The sequence below is a fragment of the Oncorhynchus mykiss genome, chromosome 30 (assembly GCF_013265735.2).
Source record: "Oncorhynchus mykiss isolate Arlee chromosome 30, USDA_OmykA_1.1, whole genome shotgun sequence".
Lineage (NCBI taxonomy): Eukaryota > Metazoa > Chordata > Actinopteri > Salmoniformes > Salmonidae > Oncorhynchus > Oncorhynchus mykiss.
In genome coordinates, this window is record NC_050570.1 from 44,408,887 (window position 1) to 44,416,095 (window position 7,209).

At 42.6% G+C, this 7,209-nt stretch overlaps 1 long non-coding RNA gene across 1 annotated transcript; it reads right to left on the reverse strand.

Moving 5' to 3' along the window:
* Positions 1-679: 679 nt before the first annotated feature.
* LOC110521890 lies at positions 680-2,552 on the reverse strand. Its single transcript, XR_002473230.2, has 3 exons — positions 2,273-2,552; positions 1,826-1,937; positions 680-1,597 (listed from the first exon to the last, which is right to left on the reverse strand). It is a non-coding gene; the product is annotated as an uncharacterized LOC110521890 (long non-coding RNA).
* Positions 2,553-7,209: the final 4,657 nt, after the last annotated feature.

Consider the following 7,209-nt stretch of genomic DNA (forward strand, 5'->3'; position numbering starts at 1 on the left):
TTCCTAAGCTGGGATTTCCAGTGGAGCCACAGCTACAGTTCTCTCTGCTACCGCACGGCAAGCGGTACCGGAGCTCCAAGTCTAGGTCCAAGAGGCTTCTAAACAGATTCTACCCCAAGCCATAAGACTACTGAACATCTAATCAAATGGCTACCCAGACTTATTTGCTGCTACTCTGTTATTATCTGTGCATAGTCACTTTAATATCTCTACCTATATGTATATATTACCTCGACTAACCGGTGCCCCTGCACATTGACTCTATACCAGTACCCCCTGTATATAGCCTCACTATTGTTATTTTACTGCTGTTCTTTAATTATTTGTTACTTTAGGTATTTTTTTAAACTGCATTGTTGGTTAAGGGCTTGTAAATAAGCATTTTACTGTAATGTGTACTGCACCTGTTGTATTCGGTGCATGTGACAAATACAATTTGATTTGATTTAAAGGGAATTCATTTAAGGGGAATTATCCTAAAAGTTTATTGCATGACTACCTAGTAAGTCAGGAATACTGCAGCCAACGTTAATTGGTGATGTGTCCCAAAATGGTTGGTATTATGAAAGTTTCCGACAGGATTGTCCATCAGCAACAAACAAAAAAGTTGTGTCGTGAAAGTTTTCTAAAACGTTACAACCAACCAGAGTCAATTGGACACAGTAATACATAATGCAGCTTTAATATTTCAATAAATGTATGATTTCTTAGTGGGTAAACTGAGCATTAGGAACAGTAGTTAAGTCATGTATGTCAAGGGACTATGTTACAATATGTGCAATGTTACCATAAATATTACAGTAAATATGGCCATTCCATTTACATGTGTTAAGGCAATAAAAACAGACACTGTAGTTGGTTCATAGGTCGTGGTGCAGCAAGTTGATGAGGAAAGTGGAGAAGCACTGGTGGGACTTTGAGTGGTGACTGAGGGCAGAAAAGGATGTCAGGGTGCCCAGGAACTTGAAGCTACTGATCATTTTCATGTCAATTTACAGTAGATGGGAGAATGGTCAAGTATCACCATCTACTTTGTTTTGCTTATGCTGAGACTGTTGTCCTATCACCATCGTGTCAGGTCCCACAGCTCCTTCATGTACTCATGATCACTGGTGATCAGGTGTATCATGGTAGTGTTGTCAGCATGTGTAGGTGTTGGGTCCATTCTGGGATACACATTCTTGTGATAATGTAAAAAAAAAAAAAATTGTACCCCCAGAGACCTGAGTCTGCTAACCATTTTGTGGGTCAAGATGATGTTGAAAGCAGAGCTATAAATGAAAACACACGGACTTATGTAAAATGTATACTTGACATTTGTTGGGATGATAAGCAAACTGGAGTTGGTCCAGTGAATATTTGCTACCATGTGCTACACGATATCTACTGTTCCAGTTTTTAAAATCGATATCGACTGGGCTGCAGTGGAGATGGTAAGAAGTTTCGATATCATGGGGACCTAACTTCTAACGTCCTTTCCTAGTACACCCACACAGACACTGCAGTCAAAAATGCCAACCAGCTGCTCTCCATCCTACGGTGGCTGAGTACGTTTTGCCTGACGTCAAACATTAACAAGAGTGTCGGATTGAAGTGTCTGGAAAAAAATGTAAACAGAAGAGAGGAGATTACCTTTGTACACTTTACTGGCACAGTGGTTTTAAAATAAGTTATAATTGTAGTCACTTTCAATTAACTCCAAGAGCCATAGATTGTTTGTAGTTCATAACATTAACACACGACTGACATTAAGTTTTGCTTGATCGTAGATTGGGATACATGTTTTAATAACATTGGATATTTGATTGGGCTTAATGCTGCACACCTTGCTGTGTTGTGCATGCCAACCAAGTGAGAATACTTGATGAATCAGGTCTTCTCTGCTGCGTTATCAGCCTCCCCCTTGCCCACTCCAAGCTCCTCTTCATGGTTCCCTTCTGCAAGACACAATTGTGTGAAAATAAAGCGTAAGGAATGGGAACCGTATTCCTTTGAAGCAGTAGTATATAGTACTGGGTAATGCCTGAAGTTATTTTACCCTAATAGGCTTCGATGGAATGTAAATATTCCAAAAACGAAGTGAACGTGCACATTAAAGTCTACTCTGTTCTAAAGCTACAGTATGTTGTAGATGCCAGCAAAGGTTTTACAAGGTTGTCACTAGCCAAACTTGCTTTATGTGAGGTTTTCAGTGTCTTCATGCTAATCGCAAGCTAGAGTGACTAACGCTAGCATTGAAATGACAGCCAGTCAGGCTGAAGAAGTTGCCTACCTTCAGCTGTTGTTTTGCTTAAATACAAGGCTTTGGGCTAAAAACATGTCCTGCTTCAGTACTAGCCAATAAGTCACATTTAGGTAGCTTGTCTTCCTTTAGTCACTGACAAAAATAACACTAAAGACAATAGCCCAAAAATCGAGAACTACCAGGATTTTGAGCAGGATGTTTTTGGCAGTATTTCCATGATCTAATCTATGTATTCCTGGCCCTGCATTCCAAGCAACAATCTTGCTTATATGGGCACAAGGCGAGATCCAGATGCAGACACAGATGGTTGGAGTGTTTATTAATCCAAAAAGGGGTAGGCAAGAGAATGGTCGTGTACAGGCAAAAGGTCAAAACCAGTAGGTCTAGTAGGTACCAAAGGGCAGGCAGGCAGAATGGTCAGGCTGGCAGCAATGGAGTCCAGAAAACAGGCAAGGGTCAAAACCAGGAGGACTAGCAAAGAGAAGAGAAAAAGGAGTACAGGAAAACACCATGCTGGTTGACTTGACAAACATACAAGACAAACTGGCACAGAGAGACAGGAAACACAGGGATAAATACACTGGGGGAAACTATCTCTGGAAGATGGCCACTGAGACAGGGGAGCTATCCAGGAAGAACCACTAAAACGGTGACAATCCCGTGACTTTTGTTGTAGTTTAATTAAAGATAATCCTATTATGTTCCTGTTTCATCCGGAGAAGAAGATGTATGTTTTTCCTTGGAAGATTTCCATTGATTATGTTGGAGTGTTTGTGTTGACCAAATGCCCTCAATAGAGAACTGTGTTCAATCAAGAAAACTTACTCCTGACTCGTTTATTCCACCTTCCCGCTTTAGAGTGACGCCCAATTACTTGGTCCGCTCACAATATTTATATCAGCCGATGTCACAAAGTGCTATACAGAAACCCAGCCCAAAACCCTAAACAGCAAGCAATGCAGATGTAGAAGCACATGTTGACAGTTTTTTTCAGCTGGGCTTTTAATAAAACACAAGAGGCGCCGTTCACTGCGAGTAGCAGTATGGCCGGGCAGAGTTTGAGGCTAACTATATGATATAATATGCCAGGGGTTCGAGGCTACCGACCTTAGCTAAATTAGCTAGCCAGTATCTGACTTAGCTTATGCTAAACACTGCTGATCCTTGTGATAGATTAATGTTAGCTGAATTTTAGAGCCAGTGATGAGAAACAGATCCTTCCACTGTAAACCAGCTGATAAACTTTATGATTCAGTAACAACAATTTTCAAAGACTAAATCGTTACCTTGTAAAGGTTCATACTCTGCTTGCAGTGGAAAGGAAGTTCCTTCAAACTTAAATCTGAAAGGAGGAGATAGGGAAATTGGCTAGTAAAATTAGCATATTAAAGAACGCGTGTGTTAGCGTGCATATTTAGCAGCTGTAGGTGTTAATTTGATTGTGCAGGACTGCTTGCAGCCGTTTATTTAGCAAGTTGGATCGTCTGCAAGCACATTTGCACATGCTTTTTTGACTTATATAGGTGTTAACTTAACGCGTGAAGGCGTTAACTTAACGCGTGAAGGCGTTAACTTAACGTGTGAAGACATTAATTTGGCGTCTGCACCTGCTTACTTTACACGACCACGTGTTTCTAGACCCAATCTGAGTTCCATACTATGGTGTGCATATAAACTGTGGCATTCTGCATGAGCGGATTTCTCAGGAAGCTATAGAAGGCCAAAAGGTTCAAATCGTGTTACCTGTAACACTTCTTAACTTGTAATTATCATTTTTCACTTGCTTTTTTCAAGTGTCAAATGTCCTTTTTTGTACATGTGATTTTTTTTGCCTGTCTAGTGTGAGTTTATAGATGATTTGTACACTTGTTATGGTCATTTTTACACGTGTTCATTACACCTGTCCAGTGTGCATTTACAAGTGATGTTAATGCTCTAACTCAGAGACTCTGTCTAGAGTCTCACTCCAGAGACTGGGTGGACCGACCCCCGAGCACGGGGGCCAATCCAGCCAGCTCCCTTACCCAGGGATATGGGGGGGAGGGCCGGAAAGGGCTCAGGCTGACCCAGGGAGAGGAGGCAGACCCAGGGAGTGGGGCCCGACCCCCGGAGAGGAGTGCCTACCTCCACCCACGGCCACCAGGGGGCGACAATACATCCACCCAACTCTGGGTGAGAGGGCCAGAGATCTGAGGCAGACCCAGGGAGGGGGGCTGACCCCCGCCCAGGGCCACCAGGGGACCCACTACATCCACCTAGCTCCCTACAGAGGGCCTAAGAGGGATGGGGCCAACCTAGGGAGAGGGGGGCCAACACCCGGAGAGGGGTGCCGACCCCCACCAACGGCCAAAAAGGGGTGCCATTACATCCAGCCAGCTCCCTGCACCAGGGAGATGGGAGAGAGGGCCAGAGAGGACCATGGGGGATGGGGCCATCCCAGGGAGGGTGGGGGCATCCCCCGGAGAGGGGGGCCGACCCCCTGCCCTCAACCCCCAGACGGCGCCACTACATCCACCCTTCTCTCTTCACCAGGGGGGTGACCGCCAGAGAGAGGGCCCATGCCCGGCCCGTGACCACCAGGGTGTGCTACTAAATTCACCCAGAGAGGGCTGGAGCCAACCTAGGGACTCAGAGCCGATCCCAGGACAGGGGGTCTGACCTCCGCCCGTAGCAGCTTCATCCAGCCAGCTCCCTGCCCCAAGGGTTAGTGGGGAGAGGGCCCAGTGAGGGCCACCAGGGGGCGCCACTACATTCAGCCAGCTCGCTGTTCCAGCTTTAGAGAGAAATAGTAATGGCATATTTTTGTAGGTACTAACTCCGCCATGGTTCGTTCGACAGCCTATTGGGTAATACATGGCATTTACTTATTTGGTAAGTACAGGCTTAGGAAATGTTATACGTTTTGTTCTATGAGTTAATCTTCATCAGGTAACGTCACATTCTGTGATTTAAAAAAAAAAGGATTTATGCACATAAAGGCTTCATAATTGATGAAGGTCATGTTAAATGACTAATACTATCTCATAGAAGAAACATATACGATCTCCTAATCCCGTCTTAACCTGACCTTATTTTTGGTAATTTTGTCATATTTCTACCATTGTTACATTTACATTTGAGTAATTTAGCAGACGCTCTGGTAATAATTTGACTAAATACATATACTGGGATGTCTTTTAGCATTTTCCTCACAGTAACACACACTTTCAGTTTTAGTCTTATTACACCAATTATTTACAGGATCGGTGGATCCCCGGCAGGACGGTTGAGCTAATGTAGGCTAATGTGATTAGCATGAGGTCGTAAGTAACAAGACAATTTCCCAGGACATAGACAATTCTGATATGGGCAGAAAGCTTAAATTGTTGTTAATCTAACTGCACTGTCCAATTTACAGTAGCTATTTTAGTAAGATAATACCATGCTATTGTTTGAGGAGAGTGCACAGTTATGAACTAGGAAATGTATTAATAAACTAATTAGGCACATTTGGGCAGTCTTGATACAACATTTTGAAGAGAAATACAATGGTTAATTGAATCAGTCTAAAACGTTGCACACACACTGCTGCCATCTAGTTGCCAAAACCTATATTGCACCTAGATTCCTAAGTGATATAGTTTATTTATTTTATTTTTACAGGGACAGTGCACATTAATCAACGTTTCAGTAAAAGTGCTGGTTTTAGCCAGCCGGCTAATTTTCAACATCAGTCCCTGGGCAGGTTATTATTATTATTATTAATGGCCTTAGTCTTGCATTTCAAAGATGATGGGGGGGAAAAAATCTTTGTTATCTTTTACCAGATCTAATGTATTATATTCTCCTACATTAATTTCACATTTACACAAACTTCAAAGTGTTTCCTTTCAAATGGTATCAAGATGCATATCCTTGCTTCAGGTCCTGAGCTACAAACAGTTAAATTAAAAACCTCTTGAGGATCGGACCCTTTTTAAAAAAAAATCCCCTAAAATGACACCCAAATCTATGCCCTGAAACATCTATTCAGTTTCTCCACATTGAAATTAATGTTGGCTATCTTGAAAATAGGCTGTTGTGACTGATTTTATATTAAATCTTATGATGACTATGAAACTTTTCCAATGGGTCTCCTTGTTCTGTGTGAAGTTTGGTGTAGTTATCATTTATGGTACTATGTGATAATAAAGCACATCCCACTGCTGCCCATTCTGTCTCATCAATATACCTCAAAATACATACAGAATACATACAGGTATCAAAATATATAAAGGTATGACCTTTGACCCCCAACCAAGGTGGCCCCATGGAGATGTCATTAACAAACAGTGGGGCAAAAAAGTATTTAGTCAGCCACCAATTGTGCAAGTTCTCCCACTTAAGAGGATGAGAGAGACCTGTAATTTTCATCATAGGTACACTTCAACTATGACAGACAAAATGAGGAAAAAAAATCCAGAAAATCACATTGTAGGATTTTTAATGAATTTATTTGCAAATTATGGTGGAAAATAAGTATTTGGTCAATAACAAAAGGTTATCTCAATGCTTTGTTATATACCCTTTGTTGGCAATGACAGAGGTCAAACGTTTTCTGTAAGTCTTCACAAGGTTTTCACACACTGTTGCTGGTATTTTGGCCCATTCCTCCATGCAGATCTCCTCTAGAGCAGTGGCGTTTTGGGGCTGTTGCAGGGCAACACGGACTTTCAACTCCCTCCAAAGATGTTCTATGGGGTTGAGATCTGGAGACTGGCTAGGCCACTCCAGGACCTTGAAATGCTTCTTACGAAGCCACTCCTTCGTTGCCCGGGCGGTGTGTTTGGGATCATTGTCACGCTGAAAGACCCAGCCACGTTTCATCTTCAATGCCCTTGCTGATGGAAGGAGGTTTTCACTCAAAATCTCACGATACATGGCCCCATTCATTCTTTCCTTTACACGGATCAGTCGTCCTGGTCTCTTTGCAGAAAAACAGCCCC